Source organism: Amblyomma americanum, chromosome 1, assembly GCF_052857255.1.
Source record: "Amblyomma americanum isolate KBUSLIRL-KWMA chromosome 1, ASM5285725v1, whole genome shotgun sequence".
NCBI lineage: Eukaryota > Metazoa > Arthropoda > Arachnida > Ixodida > Ixodidae > Amblyomma > Amblyomma americanum.
This window is the reverse complement of record NC_135497.1, coordinates 156,747,071-156,770,597: the sequence shown is the minus strand read 5'-3', so window position 1 is coordinate 156,770,597 and position 23,527 is coordinate 156,747,071. Positions and strand designations below refer to the sequence as shown.

Here is a 23,527-nt window from a genome sequence, read left to right as displayed (position 1 = left end):
GCTATCGCATTTTTTTCCCGATAACAAGGGCAAATGGCTAGCCCATCTGAGCCGCATTTACATATGAAGGAACCCAACAGTCGCCAAAACCAAGGAGCATGAAGGAATTGTTTTTATGGTGTTGATCCATGGTTAATTAATAGTGAAATTGTTTCATCGGGAGAAGTATAACTGATAACAAATAGAAGAAACGACACCACATGTAGCCAGTGGGATCCGAACCCACTTTCTCCGACTTTTCCCGTCCAGTGCTCTGCCAACTCAGCTACGGCGGCGGCTGTCCAAACTACATTCGGGAGTATTTGTGATGCGTGTAACCTTGAGAGTGTTCACCAGCGCCACCCTCGTTCATAGCGGTGGACGTAGCACGTCCTGTATTACCGCGGGTGTGACGTTGAACGTGACCGAACGCGTGGGAGCTGTGGTCTGTTGGCGTAGCACCGGATGCGAAATTCGGAGGTTGTGAGTTCGGATCGGACAGGTCGGCGGTTGGATCCCACCGGCTGCATGTGATTGTCATTTCTTCCACTTTTTAATCACGTGTTTCAGCTATAAAATAATTACTCTATTAATTTACCACTAATAACCGCCACAAACTATTAAAAAAATGATTGAAACGTTCCTCTATGCCGCTCGGTTTCATTGACTGTTGGCTTCGTTCATATTGCCGCAAAGTATTGCAATATTTGCTCATGCTCAAGATCGCCGGCACGCGGCTTTGTCACTTTGTGCCGCGACCTACTATCACATTTATCTCGAATGGTCGCATCCATGCGGAGCCGCTTCTACACTAAGTAGAGGTTGTTGTTCTTACTTTGCACGGCGTATTTTGAAAGTTCGTTGTCAGCTTTAAATTGAGCACGGGCGAAAGCGGCGAGCATTCTATTCGACGAACGCCGAGTACATACGCTTGTTGCTACCGCCCCCGCCGACTCATCCAGTTCTTTGGGTAGGCGCGAGTCAGCCCCAATAACGTTTCTTTTGGAAGCCTTTCCGCTGTTTTCCCGACTGCCGTCACACGTGACAATATGTATGTCATAACAAAGCCATAATTTCCCGTCCCTCCTCTGCTAAGTGGTATTTAGCTTAACCAGCTAAATCGTGAGCCGCACGGACCGTTTCAAGCACGACATTGCGACTCCTCTTTCCAAGATCCGGCAGCGCCCGGAGTGCAACTTCATGACGCCTTTTGCTCCCCTTGTCTTGTAGGCTCAGCGTGTGTGCGAGGCCTTTAGCTCTATCTGGATGTCGAGAAGGTACAGGGAGTAGCTGATAAAGAGCTCACAGGTTAATTTTAGGCCTTCGCTAGCATTACACCATTCTTAAAGGATCCCGTATATATGTAAGGTTCCCGCATATTCTAGAGGCAGAAGGAGACAGTCACTGACGTATCTGAAGCAAGCCTCGATATTTAGGCCGCCTAGCAGGTGGTCGAGTTCTCGATTTCTCATAGCTATGACCCAATCTTAACGAAAAGGGGCAATTCAAGACCCAATGCTGATAGCGTATTTTTAGACATACATTTTGCCTTCGTACGGTCTAAGGAAAATCCAGAAAACTTTTGACGCTTAAGCCGCAAATTTTCTAAAACGTAATTTTACCGAACTGCACGATGCTGTCTTCGACACATTTCAGTGCGGTACACTGAGCGATGCTGAAACACGTGTCTTTCACGTCTATTGGAAGGGATGTCACGGGCTGCGTCGTCGTGAGGTATTCTACGATGCTCTTTGAGAAAATGTCCTTAGAGTAAGTTCCTTGCAATCTGTCAGAGCTTTCTCTATTTTCTCGTGGCCCACTTCCTTGCACACGTTCCCGGATTGAGTTTTCAGATTGTCATCTTTTTGTCCGCCTTAACTGATTCAGTGGTTTTCTCGAGGGCTTCTAACGCTTTGAACCTGTGCCGGTTCCTGTTCAGAACCACGAACACCAGTTTTGTCCGATATGAGCAGGTTAAGGATGAGCAGGTGCAGGATATTCTTCGTCAATAACTGAACTGTCGCGTCGGTGCCCCCCCCCCCCCCCCCCCCCCGTCTTCGCCTCGGCTCTAAATAACGCTTGGCCGCGTATACCGCCTCCGAAATGTATGCATATATTTTTATTTCAGGCAGTCGGTCTCCGATTCCACATAATAATCCCTGTGGGTTGAGGCTAGGTAACATGGAAAATTTAAGCCCTGATCCATATTTTTAACCATTTTTTCCGGTTAACTTTATTCTGAAAGGTTGAATTTGAATTTGTGGTCTTCTCGTTTTTCCCTGTCGCGCAAGGGTTACGAAATGTCTCTTCCTTAACTCTGCTAGCTGAAAGAAATGCCTTGCCATCAGTGGGGAAGAATGCTCGTCCAAAATTGTTGCCGATATAATCTCGTGTGTTCTTGGTACACTCGTACCTGGGGCCAGCTTTTGGCTCGTGGAATTTTCTGGAGATGTCTCTGTCTTTCGTTCCGTTCTGTCAAAGTTAGTGCACTCTGACTCAACATGACTTACCAGCCAAACGAAATCGCAGGTCTTTTGTCGTCTTTCTCTGTGGCATCACCCATGCGAAGCCAGCTGCGTACCGACCGATTTAAGTTTGTGACAGGCCAAACGCGCGCGCACAAGCAAATACATTCCTTTCTTTTTCTCTCTCTCTTTGCGAAAGTAATCGTGGCTCAGACGTATTCAGTGAAAGACCAGGAGTGGACCAGAACGGGAGTTTTCTTTTTTATTCGCGAAGGCATGCGAACTCCAATTTTTTTTCTGCACCTCAATTTCATTTTGTAGGAAAACTGCACGTCCTCTTTTAAGTCGGCCCTTCAGCCTTAATTTGAACTGCTTAGCTTAATCGCTCAATAAAACAAAAATAGTATGAGTTTCAGAAATTTCAGCTAAACAGCTAGCTATCGCACAGAGGAAAAATTAAAGATAAAAAGGAAACAGGAAATGACGCATAACGAACTGAACGCTATCAACAGTTTATAAGAACTTAAATATACTACAGAATGAAATTTAAAGCGCTGGTCGCTAGCAATCGTCACAGCGCATTGATGAAGTGACGGTGCAGAATAAAATTGTTATGTGCCGAGGAGAGTGCGCGCCTTTCGTTTGCGGAGCTCGGCCATGGTCCTAATATTTTGGTAACAGGGAAAGGAGCCTGCCCGAAAAGCAGGGACTATCACGCAAGAGCTCGCAGTGTTTATCATGGTGCGAGTGCTCGAAGATGCAGGGCTGCACGGTGACGTCAAGATTGTCGACTGGGGCATGTTGGACGATACTTTCGCGCTTATTTATGAATGATAGTTTAGATGTTTTAACGCGATAGTTTTAAGACTCCAGTTCAGCGGAAAACCCGGTGTCGTCGTCGTCGGTGGCAGCGTGAGCGAAAAATCTTGAGAGAGGCTACCTGGGTGGGTCATCTAGGTCACCTGACCTTGTGACGTCATCGCTACATGCGCACCGTAGTAGGTGGCATTTAAATTAATGATTGGTCGCGAGACGTTGCTCGGGAAGAGCAGCTGCAGAGTCTCACAAGCCCCACCGGTAAGCGTGCATACGCGTAAGTGCGTAGTACCCATTGCTCCTTATTTTTCTAAACACATCTGTGCACGCCGAGAGCAGAAGACACGCAAACGACGAGGCATGGAGGAACACGTTTAGCGCGAGAGCTCGCGGTCGAACCGTCGGCGGGGTGGCCTGGTAGCGTCACCAAGGGAGCATATCGGCGATGGTGGATTTCGCTCGCTCTCGCCGCTGAATGCCCAAGTGTGAACGAGCGAGAAGTGTGCCCTCCAGGTTTTTCCATGCATTTATAATCATTTTAAGGTAATTAACTTTTTATACGCAAAGGGGCTTACTGAACTCAGTTACCAAATTTTGACTTGTGAATATACGCTTAGGACTGGATTACTTAGGGCAAATTTTGTGGCAGTGGACCGACTGCCAGCGGTACACTTCCCTCCTACTTTGTGCTGTGCAGCATATATATTCAGCGAATATTTTATTTCATCTTTGGGAAAAGGATGCAAACGCGGAAGTCTACATCGGAGTAAGTGTAAAGGAGAAGTCTGCACGTTGCTGACCTCACATGGTTTATCTTTACTACCGCTTAGAATCCTTATCTCTCCCAGCTTCTGTTTATAGCCTTTCTGGGGACTCAAGCGCGTGCGTTTAGAAATCGCAGGTTGCATCGTCGAGGCCAGGCTGTGGAAACTGTGCTGAATGCACTAGTTTAGCGCTGCAAACGCCCTGTGCATTACGCAGGATGGACACTCCACAAATACGTCAACAGTTTTCGTTCCAGCTTGCAAGATACTAAATCCTTAGAATGTTTCTGAAGCCGAATTTTCTAGCATATTACTCAAAGTGAACGCAAGTTTCAATACCTGGATGTGCACAAGGCGCGCTCTCAAGTCGGCCACCGAGTGAGCCAAACCTGTCTACGAAACAAACTATAATTTTGACGGACATATATATACTTCTACCTCAGAACGTGACGATGCGAGTTTGAGTTTCATTTTTGATTTATTGTGTACCGGAGTATGTGTACGCAACTTTGTTATTTTGAGGCGTTGAGAACTAAGTTTCATTTAACATGTTTTATTATTCAGTATTAACATCTTTCGCAGTAGGTATATAAAGTGGACTCTTGGCATTTCTTCATTTCAGTGGCTGGTTACCGCGAAATTATGGAGGTTCCGAATTTGTATCTGACAAATATATTGCCTGGGCATTGCAGGGTTTAACGCGCACTATCCAGAGGCGTGGTCAAATGCATTTCGGGCAGGCTACATTAGGATGCAACTTTATGGAACGGCACTTTGCAGAAACTGCTCATGGACCCCAGGATGCTGTATTACTCCGTTAAGCGATCCCAGGAGTAAAATAAATTAACACTTCAATGCTTCACTGCATTAATAAAGTCAGTGGCATCAAAGTCCTGCCTCTTACAATTTCGTCTAATGGTTAGCTATTGCTGCAAATGTATGCGAAGTGAAACTTTAACAACGGACTATTTACTAGTCATGAACGAACAGTGTGTGGAAGTCGTATGAATACGTGTGGAGGTTTACTGCAGAATTTAAGTTTAATATAGCTTGCTACATCCGAAGGCCATGCACTCGAAGAATACGCCGGCAGTGAGCGCGACCGTGACGAAAGGAATTCCCTTGAGTGTACAGCTTTTATAGCGTTGGTCAGCTGCATTTAACCTTGCTGAAAGTTAATTTCATTGTATGGGCCAAATTTTTGCAACACGAACAATAACTCCGCAAAAGCAGAAATAATGTACGTTAAACAGATTCGCGGAGAACACGTGTGACTGCGCTGGTCATACGGGATGAATTAAGGAAAGAACTTGCGAAGGACATTGCGGCATTGCGAAGCGTTCTTGAACGTGACTTGAGGAAGGAGCTGCGAGAAGTTTCACAGAGTATAAATTACTGTAGCAAGCAATACGATGACATGGTCAATGAGTGTGCTGCGCTGAAGGCAGAAAACAAATCCTTAAGGGCTGAAAATGCCGCGTTGACCTCTGACCGTAATGCGCTACAAAGTCAAGTGTCTGACTGTGAACTAAGGCTCAACCGCTTGGAACAATATTCCAGGAACCGAAACGTAGAGATCACTGGCCTGCCGGTAACCGAGAAGGAAAACCTTCCTGAGGTTATTGAGAGGATAGGGGAGGTTTTGAATGTACCCGTGACATCCGACGACATTGAAGTGTGCCACCGTGTGCCTACTAAAACCTCTTCGTGCCAGAACATAGTGCTACAGTTTCAGAAACGCTCAAAACGCGACGCCTTCCTTGAAAAAGCCAGAAAACAAAGAATTACCACAAGCGATCTTGGGCACCCTGATGAAGATGCAAATCCTGTCTATATAAATGAGCACCTGTGCCCTTCACTCAAGAAGCTGATGGGACTCACTGTTGCTCGTAAGAAAGATAAGCAATGGAAGTTTGCGTGGACGAGTAATGGCCGCATCTTTGCTAAGAAGGATGTAACTTCGTCAGTGGTCCGGATCGATTGCGTCAATGACCTGGAAAAGATAGTCTAAAGATTTCGTGCGCCTACTGAGATTTCCCTTTTGATTAGGCATGGCTTCCCAGTTCTTTCTACCTGCAGATATCAATAGCCTTTTTGCAAAAAACAAAAAAGTAACGTCATTCTTTCATCTTAACGCACAATCTCTGCGCAGTAAAGAGGATGAAATAATCGCATTTCTTGGCTTGTTTGATTTCGAGTTTGACATAATATTTTTCACTGAGACCTGGTACCGAACTGATCATGAAGCCCTTATCATGCCGCATTATAACTCATACGTGCTAAACCGCCCAAACAAAAAAGGCGGTGGAGTAATGATAGCTGCAAAGGAATCCGTTCGGTGTTCAGTTCTTCCTGACTTTACTAAATCATGTGAAGATTTTGAAATACTTTCTCTAAAGGCTGGGCAGAACATTTTTTCTGTTTTATACAGACCTCCATGTGGTAGCATCCCAAACTTTCTTTCATTTCTTGACACTTTTTTAACATGGATAACAGAAAACAGATTTTACTTAGTCCTTGGCGGCGACATCAACATAGACTTTTCTACACCCTCAACTCAGCAGCGTCAAATAAATAACCTGTTAGACTGTAACGGTTTCATTAATGCCATCATTGATCCAACACGCCTGTTCACATCGACTGCAACTTCAATAGATGCTTTTATTACAAATTTGCATGACAAGTCAATCGTGTCTGGCGTTATCTCTGGCCAGGTTAGTGATCACCTACCGATTTTTTACTTCATAGATAGTCGTATAACAAAGTCCAATAAAACTACTCCGCAACAGCGACAGTTAGTGAATAAGGATACCTTGACACGCTTTCGGTCTAGACTTGAGCAAATAGACTGGAGTCCAGTTTATGAGGTTACAGATCCTGACAAAGCATATGATATATTTATAAGCATCATAAAACCGGTATATATTGAATGCTTCCCATATCGAAGCACCAGAAAACCACAGAGTGCTAGTAAGCCATGGATAAACAAAGAATGCTTAAAGATGATAAAACACAAAAACTACCTTTATAATTGTTTCATTAAGAATAGAAGCACTGATGACTTTCTTATATTTAAGGCGTACAGAAATAAGGTGACGTCATTTCTGCGTCAGGCAAAGAAAGAGTACTTCCATAATCTATTCAACAAGGATGTTCTGAAGCGAAGTGATAAGGTATGGAAACAACTTAATACCATTATTAACCCATCCAAGAGCATTAATGAACTGGAAGTCATGATAGATGATGAGACGTTATCAGGAAAAAAGCTGGCTGATTCTTTTAACGATTTCTTTGTGTCTGTTGCGCATACTATTCATGACCCTACCTGCATGAGATATCTTGGTCAATCAAACTCGTTTACCGCTTTCCTGGCTCCAACAGACCAAAACGAGATTATGCGATGCTTTAATAGCCTCAAAAATAGCAAGTCGAAGGACGTGGATGGGTTCCAGATCCTACCGTTCAAACATGCAATTGATGTCCTTTGTCCTATCTTAGACCATGTTTTTAACTGCTGTTTCGCCCAGGGCACCTTTCCTAGTAGGATGCAAACTGCAAGGGTCATCGTAATTCATAAAGGAGGGGATACTAACAATTTATCCAATTACCGTCCGATATCTATACTCCCGTTATTTTCCAAATGTTTAGAAAAGCTGTTACATAGCAGGATTCTAGGTTTTTGCGAAAAGCATAAGTTGATCACACCCAGTCAGCATGGATTTAGGAAATTACACTCCACTGAGACCGCTCTTCTTACACAGAAGGAGCTGATTTTAGAATCTTTCGAATACAAAGAACTAACACTAGGCATTTTTATAGATTTTTCTAAGGCGTTCGATCGCGTTAATCACGAAACCTTATTACTAAAACTAGACAGATATGGCTTCCGAGGTTGTTTTTATAGTATCATTAAATCATATTTAGAGGCCCGTTTTCAGCAGGTTGTGATTGATAACACACTATCTGACCCCAAGCATATTGCTGCCGGCGTACCCCAGGGTAGCATACTCGGACCGCTACTTTTTAATCTCTACATTAATGATATTGTAAACATTGACCCTAACACAACTTTTGTTATCTACGCTGATGACACCAGCCTATTTTTCAGGGCACCATGTGTATCGAGTCTGGAAGTAAATGCTACGAGTTGCCTACGTTCGCTACACCACTGGTCACTTTCCAATTCGCTGAATATCAATATAAGCAAAACAAAAGCTGTGCTTTTTAGACCCCGTAAAGAGTCTGTTTCTGAGTTAACGTTATCGATCGGTTCATCAAAAATACACGTCTCCTCTTCCGTTAAAAGCCTTGGTGTCACATTCCACGAGAACTTATCTTGGGATGTTCATGTTGATAATACAGTTGCCAAAATTTCAAGAGTAGTAGGTATCCTGTCCAAGTTTCGGTACTACTTTCCACAATGCATAAAAAAACTTTTGTACGACTCTTTGTTCACCAGTGTTATAACTTATTGTTTCTTAGTCTGGGGTACAACCACTGTCTCCAATATTACAAAACTCCATGCACTACAGAAAAAAGCAGTTCGTGCAATTAACAACATCCCAAATGATGTACACACCAAACCTGTCTTTGAGGCATTACACATTGTACCTATTGTGCAATTGTACTCTGTCATGCTCCGCAAAAAGTACACATCAAATATTAATCAAGGAACTGCATTTCTCGCTGATTTGTCTCGACTAACATGCAGAGAACGCCCCTACAATACGCGCATCGGAGACAACTGGTATTTACCGCGAACGCGAACTAACTACGGCAGACAAATGCAGTCCTATAATATCCCGTCCATTTTAAACAATTTGTGAAAAACCGTAATTAGTGAAGAGTAACAGCATATAGTTTCTTTCTTTAGTGTACTAACTCAGCCTGCTTTTATGCCTTCCCGCTTTACGTGATATGTTTGATGGTTATGTGTTTTTTGATGGCCTGAACGTGTTTTATTTTCGATGCAATGTGCTTTTGTTTTAAATATGTCACAGGCATAACATATAATGTACCGTTGTGTGATTGTGGGTTTTTGTGCACAATGTAGTTCCTGTAGGGGGCGGGGACCTCCGTCAAGCCTCTATAGGCTTTTTGTCCCCGCTCCCCACATCCTTGATGTGAAATAAACCTGAATGATTGATTGATTGAAAAGGATATAAGCTGGTTAAATTTTGCATTTTTTCTTTAAGATTGTCCTTCTACTTTGTCGCAGTGCATAACGTGGAATTTGCATTCAAAATTGCGAAGTGTTCAGGTAACGTAGAACAGTTGGAAGTAATGTTAGTCTAATCGTTTTTTTTCAAGGATATCCCTACATCTAGGCCAAGAGTGCATTGTAGCACTATTTCTCAATTTACTATCAGTTATATAAGAAGATATAGTGGCATTTATACCAACAGACAAATCGATACAATGTGACCACGACTGGGCTGTTATCTCCGCAGTTGCACATGTGCACCGAAATCCATGGACCTCGCACACCCTGCTTTATTATTTTTTTTTAATCGATGTTCTCCGCGACGCGACGTGCGCCGGGACTTGGCGGTAGAGCGGCATGTTTCAGCAGTGTTACTCGGTTGCAGCAGTTTCGGTGTTCAGTCCCCTCTAGTAATTGGAGGAGTAAACTTGCGCGAGCACCCCGTTTCTAAGGCTTTAAACAGCACGAAACAAGATAAAGGGATGCCGTATACAACACCTGTTCTGTTCCACAGCTCCTACCGAGCTCTCAGTGAACTGTTTCTGTAAATGCGTGTCTTTTGCCGAAGTAGGCGTCTGCGACTTCTTTGCTGGTATCGCGCTAGAAAAACTAACTTCGCTCGCAAACTAGATCGGAATTATATCGCATTAGTCCCCGCTACACTTCCTGCTATTGGCAAGTCTTGCGAGCCAATGCCGGGCGGTTGGCGATATTTTCCGAAAAACTAGAATGTGAGCAACAGCCGTTCAACAGCCCTTAGCTCATTGCGCGATTCCATCGCGCGGCATGTCGTCACGATTTGTCGCTACATGTGGTTAGCACATAATTCCCGCATCAGCAGTGGACAAAGGTTGCCTCCTTTCTTGAATAAACCTACGCGTAGCTGACATTCATGCCAAACGGCGAAAATAAAACACAGCGTAAATTCCTCTTATTTTATAAACCGTATTTCACTCTTTTTGTGTGCAGGAGAAGTTAACTACCAATTCAAAGACACAAAACCCTGCATCGTGTTTTTCGACAAAGAGAACGCTGCAAAGGCTGCGGAAGCTTGCAAGACCATACCTAGCGTTAAGGTGATGACATCCTCTGACAGAAGAGTTTTGCAGACACATTCCACACTCCTGTAGCGTTTGTGGATGTGCGTGCGTGTGTTGTTGTTACATATTGAAATGAAATGAATCAAAACCTAGAAGCGCTTTAATCCTATCGGAACCGCGCACTGCAGAAAACTAAGAACAAATTATTTGCGAATGCCACCCGCGATCGCATTGTGTAATGGTTTGTGCAGTATGTATTTTAATAAGTGTGCAACAGCTCTTATGGCGAAGCTCTCCCGTGTATTACATTACATGTATCCACCAATTAAAATTTGAGAGTGGCTTTCCGCCAGTCGCCCAGGTGGAGAACATGTAGATACGAACTCGACAGCGCTTGGCCGAGTCTAGCGGCCTGCGCTCTTCTGTGGTTATGGCTTATGAAATACTGATCTTCAGCCCAAGCACCTAGAGTGACATGACGGCGCCCAGCGGACAAGGAAGTCCAATAAAATTAAACGAGCAAATGAATGTGTTGCTGAATTTCGTCTCACTCAAGTTAGGTAACTGTATATTTTTGTTTTGCGCCTAATGAACTAACCAGGTACCCTCAAACCATTCCAAAAACACGAGGAACTTTCGATCTAAAAAGCCCAGGCAAAGGGGTGAGTGCCTACTAGAGCAGTTTCACCGAATTCCGCTAATATGCGTGCTCAGTTCTTGCGTGTGGCCACAATCGCCGTGATGCCCATTAAAAGTCAGCCCCACAACGCTTCGCCGACAGCTCTTACAACAACACTAAACGCCGGCGGGTGATTTTGCAGACGCTGGTGATCTTCGGCCAGCACGAGGGCATGATGCCCTTCTCGACACTGCGACAGAGCTGCCCCCCAGCGGCACTTCGCAGCGTGGACGCGGACAGCTTATTGGCCATCCTCTACTCAAGCGGCACCACGGGTCTTCCAAAGGGCACGCTGCTATCCAATCGAAATGCTGTCGCCAGTTTATTCTGCTCGAGGTGGGCGCACTGGCTTTCTGTATGCTTGGTATGCCTCAATGCGTAGAGCTGCTTATCCTGCATTTAGTCATTTTAAGGCGAGAGCGTTAGTACCCCCATTTCGGGAAAAAATTGTAGGAAAAAATTGGAGAGGGAAGTAATGGAGAGGGGAGAGAGGAGTTACCCCCCACCCCCTCCCACACCGGAAATCTGCGGAGAAGCAACCTAGGTAGTCTACCTAGGTCGCGCGAACTTGTAGCGGTATTACAACCTGCCCACCGTGTTGTGAGCAAACTGATCCCCATGACAGGTGGCAGTTCATGATTGGCCGCGAGAGGTTGCTAAGAGCAATCTGGGTCGCACAAGCCCCACCGGTGGGAGCACCTGCCATCGCAGGCCAGGGGCGCATCGCTTAACCGCTGCACCACTGCGCCTGGAATGGTATGAGGTCTGCCAGGAATCTATGAATGTTAAGTCGAGAATAACCGATTCCTCATTAATGGGCGTTGAGAAATTAAGGCTATCGCGTCATACCCTTAAGACGGAGCTTAAGTGTCCCCTACAATTTTAATATTTCTCATTAGCGGAAATAAATAAGCCCTGCGGACTCAAAAAAGACCACGAGCGAAAAACGTGAGTCTAGTAGCCTATGTTTTTATTTTGATTGTCTCAACCGGCTAGATGTGTAGATCGGAGGGTCGTGCAGCATCAAGGTGGCATGAAGAAAATAGGACACCTTATTAAAGTGGGCGGCTGTACGTAATAGGCTGTGTGAAGTTGACAAACTCAACTATTCCCGAATCCACACTGGCCCATGCCCCCATTTTAACTACGTTCGTTCCATGTGCGGACAATCAGATGAGAAAAAGCGGAAGTGGGAACGGTAGGTTACTGGTGGATGTCAAGTCGCCGTGGTGGCTGAGTGGTCACGGTGCTCGGCTGCTGGCCCGAAAGACGCGGGTTTGGTACCGGCCGCGGCGCGTGAATTTCGACGGAGGCGAAATTCTAGAGGCCCGTGTACTGTGGGATGCCAGTGCACGTTAAAGAACCCCAGATGGTTGAAATTTCCGGAGCCCTTCACTACGGCGTCCCACATAGTATGAGTCGATTTGGGACGTTAAACCCACATAAACCATAAACCAAACTGGTGGTGGTCAAACTTTATAGTTATTCCGGGGTGTTTGGTTCGGTTAAAAATTAAAGGGAAATTAGCACTGGAGTAAGAATAGCTAGAAATTGGCTCATTGCCATAAACGGTGAGTGCGGAGTGCTGAACTCTGATTGAAGCTAACGTCCGTCCCAGGACAGCGTTTTTCCAGGCTGTTAAAGTGAAAGGAGAAGCATCGCTCTCAGTGCAGCCTAATTACAAAAAAATGTATGGGCTATAAAAGGAGCATTTTATGTCCACCTTTCTTAGACAACACTTTAAGTTGCAAGTTTACTCCAGAACATTCAAATGCACTTTTTTGAACTTATTGATAGATACTGGGCGCAGGAAATTCTTGCTTTTGAAGTATGTCTTGCGCTCGCCCCGAGCAGTCAAGTCTGCCATAGAAAACGAATGGGGCGTGTTTTGGATAAAAAGTAGGAGGAAACTACAGGCGTCCTGAGGAGGGATATGCGAATATGTTGATCGTTACGGTGCAATATTACGATCTGCGAAAAAAATGCGTTCATAAACAACGTCCCGCTGAAAAAAATACGCTTGTCCCAGAAAATCTGGGTATGAGAGAATAAAATCTGCCCTCTGATTATGACATGTTTCACGAAGAAGAGTAAGCGTTGCTGCGCCTTCATTTCAGCCGCAATGTTAACGCAACCAAAATCGTTACCCCCGCAAGTTGGTCCTGGCGTTGCTGCATTATAAACATGCATCGCAGCAAAGAGAAAACTCCAAACACACAAGCAAAATTAGCGATAAAGACAACGGTGAAAGGAGAAACAAAAATACCGTGCTGATTTTATTTTCCCGTTCTATTAAGGGTGACTTTTATGTTTCATAAGATTTATTCACAGATTAGCTCCACGGACTGATCTGCTCCAAACACACCAGCGCATCTCTAAGACACTAACTATAGTACTATACCAAGTGTTTTGTAGAACTCCGACACTGCATAGAAATAAGTGCAGCTTGGTGGTACCAATAGACAGAGTGGCTCAATTTGACTGCGCTGCACGTCGATGTACTGTTGACTTCCTTGTATAATAGAGGAATTGCTGAGACTGTAATTGCTGCTCCACTGCCTACCTTATGAATTGTCGCGGCAATTGGCTTAGCCTCGTCATGGGGCGCGCTCTGCGTTAGTCCCCACGATGTACTGTTGTCGTGCGTTGAATCCTCTTGCAGACTATATAATGCGGTCAACTGAGATGACAGATTCACACAACCGTGATGGAGATTCTGATCAGATTTCACCAACGCACATGCGCGGTCCCTTCTCCGGCAGGAACGAAATGACAAATGCGGTCGAACAGGACGATGTGCTGCTGGGATCAGCGCCGTTTACGCACGTGTCCGGTCTGCTTTTCAACAACGCCATATTCGAGCATGGTGCCTGCCTGGTGATCATCGCAAGTCTCGAGCCGAGTGACATGTTGCCGACCATCGCAAAATATAAGGTACCGGTATGCGGTAGCCTTTCCAGAAACGCAGAGATAGGGTCCTCTGTTTACATCTTTATATAATCCACGACTGCAAAGGCTAAGAATGCGGCGTTGTTTGCTGATAATGGGAAGGAATAAGGTTTTCTGGAATTATTATCATAATTCAAGTTTTAAGACGTTTTTGGCTAATTCTAATTAATGCAGGGAATTAACGCAACATGTTGACCTCCTGAGGACATGAAATACTTATTTTTCACCAAAAAATCCTGGACATAGGCCTAAGAAAACATTTTCAATTTCCATGTTTCTGTCGTTTTCCTTATTTAGTTTTTAGGAGTTTTCATTAGATCTTTCACGATTTTTCCTTTCACTTTACCCGGGCGAGTGTTCTGCTGACGTTACAGAGTCCGCGAAGAATGCTCAGGAACTTGAGGCAGCGTGTGTTAAGATTATAGAGTTTTCAAAATTTCCTGAAGGGAAAAGAGGCACTGCTGTCTTTCATCCGACGTGAATAGCCGCAGGAATTCAGGAAAGTGTACGGCATGTGAAAGGTCTTCGTATTTGGTTTGGCAGTGGGTGTTTGGCTCCACGTGTTTAGCTCAACATTAGCCAAGTCAAGTACGAACTGTCCACTTCGCGTAATTCCCGCAGTGGAAGAACCGCACTTAAACAAACTAGCATAGGCGGTGGTGCCTCTTTTATTCAGGTAATATTCACGAGCTATGTCTGGCATGGACTAGCGAACGACACGGTCAGGAGTGGTGCTGCGGGTATGCGCAAAATGATAGCGAAGATGCGATGAAGGAGGAGTTAGGGTCCATACCACAGCACCCCGTAGGGGTCTCTTCACGAAGCTTTGAAGAAGAGGAACGGCAATGGCAATCGACAAGGCTTTGCGAATCGTGCGGGGAAGTTGAATCAGTTGAGCATTACATGTTCTCCTGCCGGTGGTTCTCAGTTTAGCAGTGGACTTGCCTCTAGAAGGGCTCTTTTAAGTCCTGTTCTCTCTCGTAAGCTTCGACACAACTTCATGCATGCTTGCAACCGGCAGATTAACCGTGCTCAAGACTGTTACAAATTTTGTCATGATTTTATTTGTTCCTGGTATTCCCGAAGACTTCTGTGATTTCCTCTTGCTTCTTCAGTTCTTTCCCGGTTTTGTTCTATTTTTTGTGTTCTTTCTCGGTTTTGTTTTATTTTTTTGTGCACGCAGAAATCATCCATTGACCTTCAAACAAGTACAATTAATTTCTTTGACACTCGTCACGATACCCTAGCCAATCACTCTTCGTGGGTATGTGCCACGTCAGAAGAGGCCACCAACAAGTGCCGGATTGCGCAGTTGCGCCTTTGAGGGCGGAGCTGCGCAGCTTCTGGCCACGCTGGCATGTTGACGCCCTCTACGGTGCAAACTCCATTGCAAGGGCAGATTCTATACGAACATTACAAGAGTCGGAATACAAAATGGCGGCGGCAATGGCAACAGGGACCCGGAGCTGCGTGCAGAACAGAATCGAGCCAGGCTCAAGCGCTCCGAACGTGCTGCCCATCGCGCTGCCATTGCTGCTACCAAACGAGAACGACGCGATGCTGATCGCGAGATGAAGCAGTGGAAGGTCAACGCGACCAGAGAGCGATGTACGAGTATTCGGGCAGAACATGAGGGCGCAAACAATGGCCCTGTGGTGTTGCCTGTATGTCCTTTGCCTTGTGCAGTGTATTATGTCGGTCGGCTAAAACCGGCGCCAAAATCATGTGGAAGAGCAGGTCTTCAAAAGAGTAGTCACACTTGCAACTCTCGTTGTCAAGCATAAACATAGCGTAGGACGTTGCGAATTTGTGCAGCTTTCGCCTCTGGCACGTGCAGATCAAACTTATCCTGAACAGCCTCGTTTTGAGACACGGGGCTTGAAATAGGCTTATGATTGTCAGATTAATTCTGGACACACCTTTCTTAAAATACGTCCAGGATAGCTGCTAATTTTCATGCCCGCAAGGAAACTACAGCACTTGATTAGGTTATAGAAAAATCGGCTTTTTTGGAAGTTACTCAGGATGGAAAAATAGAAAGGAGTCAGGTATTACCGCAGAAAAAAAAGGCCTACATGCTAACCAGACGTGGCTCTTGATGGGCTGACTGAATTTTATTGTTTTATGCTGGCACATAAGAAACAAAAACGTACTTCTCGTCGTTAGCGCTTGGTAACAGCCAGCAGGCACGAAACATTATCTCCGTTTCGCCCGGACGAGCTTAATTTACAGGCTGTTGTTTTAGCTTCAAGCGCTAAGATCGAAGCGTCCCAAACACACCCGCTCCCCCCCCCCCCCCCCCCATTAAAAAAAAGGAAAAAAGGAAGGCACCTTCCTATTACCACAAATTCCTTTCATAAATGAGCATCGGACATTTCTAGAATATTCTTAGTGAATACAGCTGCCTGTATTTAGAATCATCTTAGGCGAAGTAGCTCTGAACACTAAAATTTTGAAGCTTCTTGGCTTCATATTCACTTAGTTGGATACACTAAAAAGTCTCTTTCTAATGTCTTCGTTTTATTCCGAGGCGAACTGTGGTCTTTTCTGTTGTACCGAAAGTCGTTGATGCGCGTTGCCTTTCTTTTTATTTCGGTAATTTTGCACCCTGCGTTGCTGCCATTTCAGGGGACCCTCACATTCCAGTTTCCAACGTTCCTTAAGAAGATGGTTCGAAGTCCAATCCTCGAAAAATACGACATAAGCAGTGTAAAGAAAATCTACTTGGGAGGAAGTGCTACGCCATCCATGATCGTCGAAGAGACGCTGCGAAAATTCAACCTGGAGCACTTTGGACAAGGTAGGAGCGATGCTTCCCGTCTTCGCTCAACCTCCCCGTAACGAACCAATGGTTCGAGTTTAGAGACGGTTCTTTATTACGGCTTATTACGGCGCTACGCAAAGTGCAGACACGTAGTGAACTCTCGAAGCTTAGCCCTCTCCCATTGACATTAATTCTAACGAATCGCAGTAAGTGGTGCTTTTCGCATCCGTGGTGCATTGAAAATGCAGGCACATGGGCATCAGCGTGGCTCATGCGAAGCTTTAGCCACGTATTAACTGCGTGGCTCAGTGGACACGCGGCCCGTGGTCGTTGCAGCATGCTACAGAAAGTCGTCCAAGGCAGCATCAAATCTCATCCTCACAGCCCACAACTGCAGCCGCTCAATGCTAAAACGGCGGCAAACGCAACGGTCCAAGTAGTAGCGCGTAGCCTGCGGTGAGCAACGACGCGAGCGTACGACGTTTGGAGATACTCACTGTAGCCTCACAGTATCAACGTGTCAGCGTATCCACGCATCAGTGTAGCAACATATGTAGTAAAATGTCGGCGGAATACGGTATTAGTGCGCGACACAGAATATGCGAAGTGAATTCATTCCCGAGATATACGAGAGCTAGTACGAAACTGCAGCTGCGCAGCACAGCTTCCAAAACTTTGCACTTTTGTCTCATATAATTTCATTTAATTTTATTCTGGGGCCACCTACATGAAAGAAGTACTCCTTAATTGGAGGAGCAAAGTGCAACGTAACTCTCGTTGTTGAACTTTCTGTTGCGATAACCCCCCCCCCCCAAAAGAAGAAAAAGAAACAACCACAAAAAAACAGCACAGCGTGAAGGGGCTCGCCGGAGAAAAGCGCAATGCACGAACTACTTCAAGAGAAGGGTGACGTTTTTTAAGTGGAAGCAACCCAATAAAGAGCCGCATTTCATGTTGCGTAGGCACACAGGCATAAATACATACTAACCCTTAAAAACAAATATCTCTCTTTTTATAAACATTAGGAAGGGGCCCTCACAGTCTCGGCGCCTTGTTCTACAGTGACCTTGTGGCCTTCTCTTCTATCTTGACAATCTGACTTTCGGTCTCTCAACGACTGTCGGTTTAACAAATCAAGACCTCCAATCAGAACTTGTGCAGTGGGTTTCCAAATTCTCAACTGAGTTTATAGTTTCGTACTCTCGTATCCGATGAAGTATAGGCTTTATGAGAGCGGAATTCTGTAGACGACTTGTTTGTGACATTTGCGCGAATTTGCACACGCTTCGCGCAGAGCAGTAGTCAGTTTTCTGGCTTCCTTCGTCATTCAGCATTTTACACAGCCCTTTGAGGTTGGTTGAGGCCGCCGCGGTGGCTGAGTGGTTATGGCGCTCGGCTGCTGGCCCGAAAGACGTGGGTTCGATCCCGGCCGCGGCGGTCGAATTTTGATGAAGGCGAAATTCTAGAGGCCTGTGTACTTTGCTATGTCAGTGCACGTTAAAGAGCCCCAGGTGGTCGAAATTCCCAGAGCCCTTCACTACGGCGTCTCTCATAGCATGAGTCGCTTTGATACGTTAAACTGCCATAAACGAAACCAAAGCTTTGAGGTTGCTAGAGGCAGAAGAAATCAGTTATACAGTGTATTATTCTAGTTAAACAAGTAGTGCGTCACAGTCAGAGCACAAGTCGCGGCTAAATCCTTCCATCAGGTTGTAAAGAATGCTTTAATGCAAATACGATTATTCCTTTTATTAAAGTAAGCAACTAAAATACCCCTCCAAACTTTTTTCATTCCCATATTGCTAAGACCTTGATATATTGATAAGCAGTCTGCAGTAAGAAAGTTGGTCCCATAAGTTCAATTCTCATTAGGTGCAACACCCATGAAAGCAGTGCAGGTAATCTGCGGAAGCGTCTGTTCAAGGAAGTGCACTCGCTACACTCGCTGTTTCATCATACTCACATGAAGTAATTAAGAATGAAGGATCGCTTAAAATATCATATTTTGTGAATACAGGTATGCATATGATTTATTTTTTTTCTTTACAGCACACAGCTTGTCAGAAAATTTTGGTTCCGGGATGATTTCACGACGCGACCGCAAAGACTTTGAGTCTGTGGGCACAGCGACCACCCTGACAGAGATAAAGGCGAGCGATTTTTCTCTAATATTGCATAGTGAAAAAATAACGAATCTTTTGGAGAAGAGGCAGTAGCGCAATTTCATCTTCAAAGACAGAGTGCAGTTCTGTGTTGACTGTAGGAAATGGGAGGAAAATGGGGCAAGGGGCCCATTGAAAAGAACTAAACAACGGGAACTGAACCAGAACAAACATGGCAGCTTGACGTGAATGGAATTCATCGTGCTGTAAGCTACTAGAGCATATAGTTGCACACTGTCTCAATGAATTTCTAGAAAAAAATTTGGTCATAAACGAATTCCAACACGGATTCAGAAGGGGTTTCAGTAAGGGCCAAATTGATGCAATTTTTTTAGATTTCAGCAAGGCGTTCGACAAAGTTCCTCATGATAAATTAATGCTAAAAATGAAACATATTGGCATTCCTGAGATTTTCATAACTTGGATAACCGCATACTTAAAGGACCGCAGGCAATTTGTTGAAGTTGGTGGAAAATGTTCGGGCTCTCTTCCAGTTTAATCCCGTGTACCACAGGGAGGCGTCTTGGGCCCTCTGCTTTTTCTTTTATATATTAATGACATTGTTCAAGTAATTAGCCCATCAGTGCATATTAGATTGTTCGCAGACGATTGTATATTATTCAAAGAAGTTACTAATAGGGATGACCAGAATGTTTTGAACAATGCTGTGAACAATGTTTTGAAATGGTGCGACCAATGGGGCATGGTTCTCAATGCTGACAAAAGTGTGTATCTTCCGATAACAAGAAAAAACATACGACATAGTTACACATACAAATTAATTTCGTCCCCTCTTGCACAAGTATCTAACTACAAATACTTAGCCATAACTGTAACTAGAAAATTAATGTGGAACTTGCATATAAATAACATTTGCTCTTCCGCATTTCGCAAATTGTGCTGCTTCAGACATAAACTGAAGAACGCGCCTCCTAACATCAAGCTACTTTGTTATTCTTCTATAAACAGACCAAAACTCGAATACGCATGCGTAGTGTGGGGCCCGTATACTAAATCTAACATAGCCAATTTGGAACCAATACAGAGAAAGGCTGTTAGATTCATCTTTAATTAATATGCAAAGACTGACTCCCCCACCACTTTGATGGAAATTAACCAAATTGAACGACTTGAACTCCGAAGAAAAAAGTTCAGGTTAGAGTTTCTTGCGCTTTTATTAGAGAACAAATTTGGTCTGGACCCCTCATTATACTTAAAGCCGTTATCTGCCAGACAGACTCGACATTACCACCCTAGTTTTCTAACCCCTATATTCGCCAAAACAGACACCTACAAGTTTTCATTTTTCCCGCGAACTATAATAGATTGGAATCAAATAAACCAACCATTGCCCCATGAGGTCTAACCAATTAGTGCTATTTCTGTCTACTTTCCAGTGTTATTTCTTTCTTATTTCGCTCACTTGTACGCCCACCCTGCTTGGACTTAGTGTCCGCAGTATTTCATAAATAAAAAAATAAAAAATTAAAGCGCAGAATTTTTCTTGGTTCTCTTTTACTGCGTCTTTATTTTTTCTACCTGCACTGAGGAGCATATGCAAATGTTGCACGCAGATTGTGGACGTCAATACTGGCGTGAAGCTGGGCCCCGACAAACTGGATAAATACGCATTAAGAGTCAATCGTGCGTCCGGGGCTACCTCAACAACCCCAAAGCAACGGCCAGTCTCTAAGACGAAGAGGACGGGTTTCTCCGGTCCGGTGAGTTCGGGCTACATGAGACCACTTTCAAGAAGAGTAGCCGCGGCTCTCTATTTTCCCGTGTTATTGCGCTTTACTCGCTAGTTTGGCGTGAATTTTTACATTCAACTGTGAGGCCAAATGGAGGCCAAATTCTAGAGGCCCATGTACTTTGCGACGTTGGTGCACGTTAAAGAACCCCAGGTGGTCGAAATTTTCGGAGCCCTGAACCACGGCGTAGCTCGAAGCATGAGTCACCTTGGGATGTTAAAACCCTGTAAACCAAACCATTTGTGCCAACTACCTCGTGTCACCCAGATCTTGTAGGCGTGAAATCAATCACGCGTTTAAACATCTTTTTTTTGCGCTAAGCGAGCCTTTGGCCAAAACAAATGTCGGCTTCAGCTACATACTTGCACAGACGATGAAGCTGGACGCCAAACCGGCAGCTGCATCTTGACTTAATTTAGTTGCCCTTATCCAAGCTTTTGCTTCACCTTCGTTGTTGCCGCGTGTTATTCCAGGCAACCGGTTCTATTCGTGGTTCCCCCTGACGACAGCGTAAATGAGGCGAGCGCTGGCGTTCGATCTCCGTCACATGCAACGCGTCCGCAGCAACCACGACGTCGTACAGTCCGTCAGCTGCGCCGACCTTCGCGTGCTCTTGCGGCGCAACATCGACCTTCTCCCGTACCGAGAGGGAGACAAGCTTGCACTGGCGGAGAAGAAGCAGCAGCAGCAGCAGCAGCAGCCAGGTCTACTGCGACAGGAGGGGTCGCGTGCCAGCCTGGGCGTGAACCAGCGACAGGACGACGAGATCTCCTGCTCTGCCGATGAGGTGGAGGCCAAGTGGAGCGGACGCATACAGGCTCAGAAGCAGAGGGGTCTGCCGCATGTCGAGGGAACCGAGCGGCAGCGTGCGCGACAGCCAGGAGCACGAGACATGCATCGCCTCAGTGACAGCGCGTTCCGTGCAACTGTGGACGACCACCATGGTGACTGCGCTCGAGGTCGACTGCAGCCGCCTGGTCTCGCTGGCCAGCATTCTATTCTTGGTCGTCAGATGTAAAGAAAAACGCAAAGACAGAGCATGGCAAGAAGACAGGCCTGTGAAAAATCGCCGCGATGATTTAACGACTGAACCTAGTGGAGGACGTTTTCCGGGTGAAAATATCCGCTGCTGCCGAAAGGAGAGCGCATGTATGTACCTCCAATTACAAGTTGATTGTCGGTAGCTAGCAGCCATGCATGCGGCGCCAAAGAAAGCTTCTAGGGCAGGTGTAGGTCCTGCAGATCCAAGATGAATGTGTGGTATGGCGTCATCGAAGCAGAGCCAGAGGAAACAGCTCCCAGCAGCCCAGGATGCTTAGCGCTATGGTGCCATAATGAACTCGTGCGCCGCGTCTGGCTTCAAATAAGGGGGCCCGCAAGTGTGCCATCCGTCGTCGTAGCTTTCTAAGAGGGGTTCCGGAAGCTTCGGAAATCCTTCAGCAGAGTGCTGCAACGCGGTTACTCGGCCCTTGGCCGCGGTAGAAAAGGGTAGCTGTGTTCGAAGAGCGTAGCGGCGGAAGCGTGATCCTGGGGCTTTGGAAAGCGGTTCGCGGCCATCATGGCATGTTAGCCGCATCGAACGTAATTCGATTATACCTGTGGTTGTTGTAGTACTAACGGAGAAAATGGCTCGTAGGCACAGCGGGGCATTGCAAGGAGGGTTCAAATAAAGATCAAATAATAATAGTAGAGAAATGCAGATTTGGAGGTCGAAATTAAAAACAAATTGATTGCCTTGAAACGAGAACTGAAAAAGGGAAAGCGATACATGCAGGGATTTGGATTTGGACGAATTCAGGAAGACTTTCGGATGGGAGCTGTTTCGTGTCTAAAAGGAGGCTTCGAAAGACGGAGTGCCCATTGCTGTTGCTGTGCCAAAGGGTAGAAGCACAAAGATAAAAAACAACTCCAGGAGACAAACTCTGACGGAGCTGCTGAAAGGGGTTACTAGGAAGTTCCTCCGTAAAGAGAAGTGCCTGCAGGACAACAAGAAATGATCTCCCGTTTAGGGTTCAGCAGAGAACGTGCACAAATGGGTGACTGCCACACCTGACCTATGGAGGTAAAAGGTTAATAGATGGAAGCGACAAAGTACAGGCGTGAAATAAACCTCAAACTTGCTCGATCGGCATTCTTTACTGCTCCGGGGGAGCAGAAGTTGCTGGTAATCGAGAGAGGAAGCAAGCGCCGAGGCTGCTAATTCTTTCAATATCTCATAGATTTTGTTACTGTAATATATGTGCAGGGCGGGAAGAGAGGAATAACGGGGCTTCGAAAAGATACCTTCGCTAGCGAAGGTATCTGCAGCCTCATTTAAATGGATTCCTTGTGCAAAGCCAATCAAACTATACGCAATGAACACACTTGGTAGTATCAAAAATGTGAGTACGCGGAGTGCCTGTGATTGCGCAGAAGTGGTTAGAGAGGAACACAGGGATATTGAATTCATCATAATTATCGCAGAAGAACAAGAGATGTCCATCTTGAAAGCGCACTGCTAAAATTTTGACCAAATAAATGGCGGTTTAATCGGGAAGGGGGAGTGAGATTGAGCTATCTAGGGACAGAGAGAAAATACCAACACCAGCTTTTTGTTCACAATGTGATGCGTCTGGAACGATAAGAAGAGAGTGAAATGCCATCAAATAATCTTGTATAAAACTGTTGAGCATGAGGAAATGAAAAATTTTGCACGGTTTAGAAAGATATTGTCAAAGACAATCTGAATAGATGTAGAGTTGACGCACACCGGAAGTTTATGCGAAATGCGTATGCTTAAGGTGTGAAGGAGATGTTTAACAAAACAGATCTGTAGGGTATGAATTCGGACCAACCTTCATTGAAAAAAGTCCCAGGCGGAAGAACAAGGATTACATTCTAGGCATGAAGCGGCGTATAACGCAATTTTACAAACGATTAGACAGTTAAGAGCCGAAATCTGGCGGGCAATGATGG

The 23,527-nt window shown here is 45.3% G+C and overlaps 1 pseudogene; it reads left to right on the top strand.

Moving 5' to 3' along the window:
- The first annotated feature begins 3,182 nt into the window (after positions 1 to 3,182).
- On the top strand, positions 3,183 to 21,086 carry LOC144114408 (luciferin 4-monooxygenase-like; annotated as a pseudogene).
- The last annotated feature ends 2,441 nt before the right edge of the window (positions 21,087 to 23,527 follow it).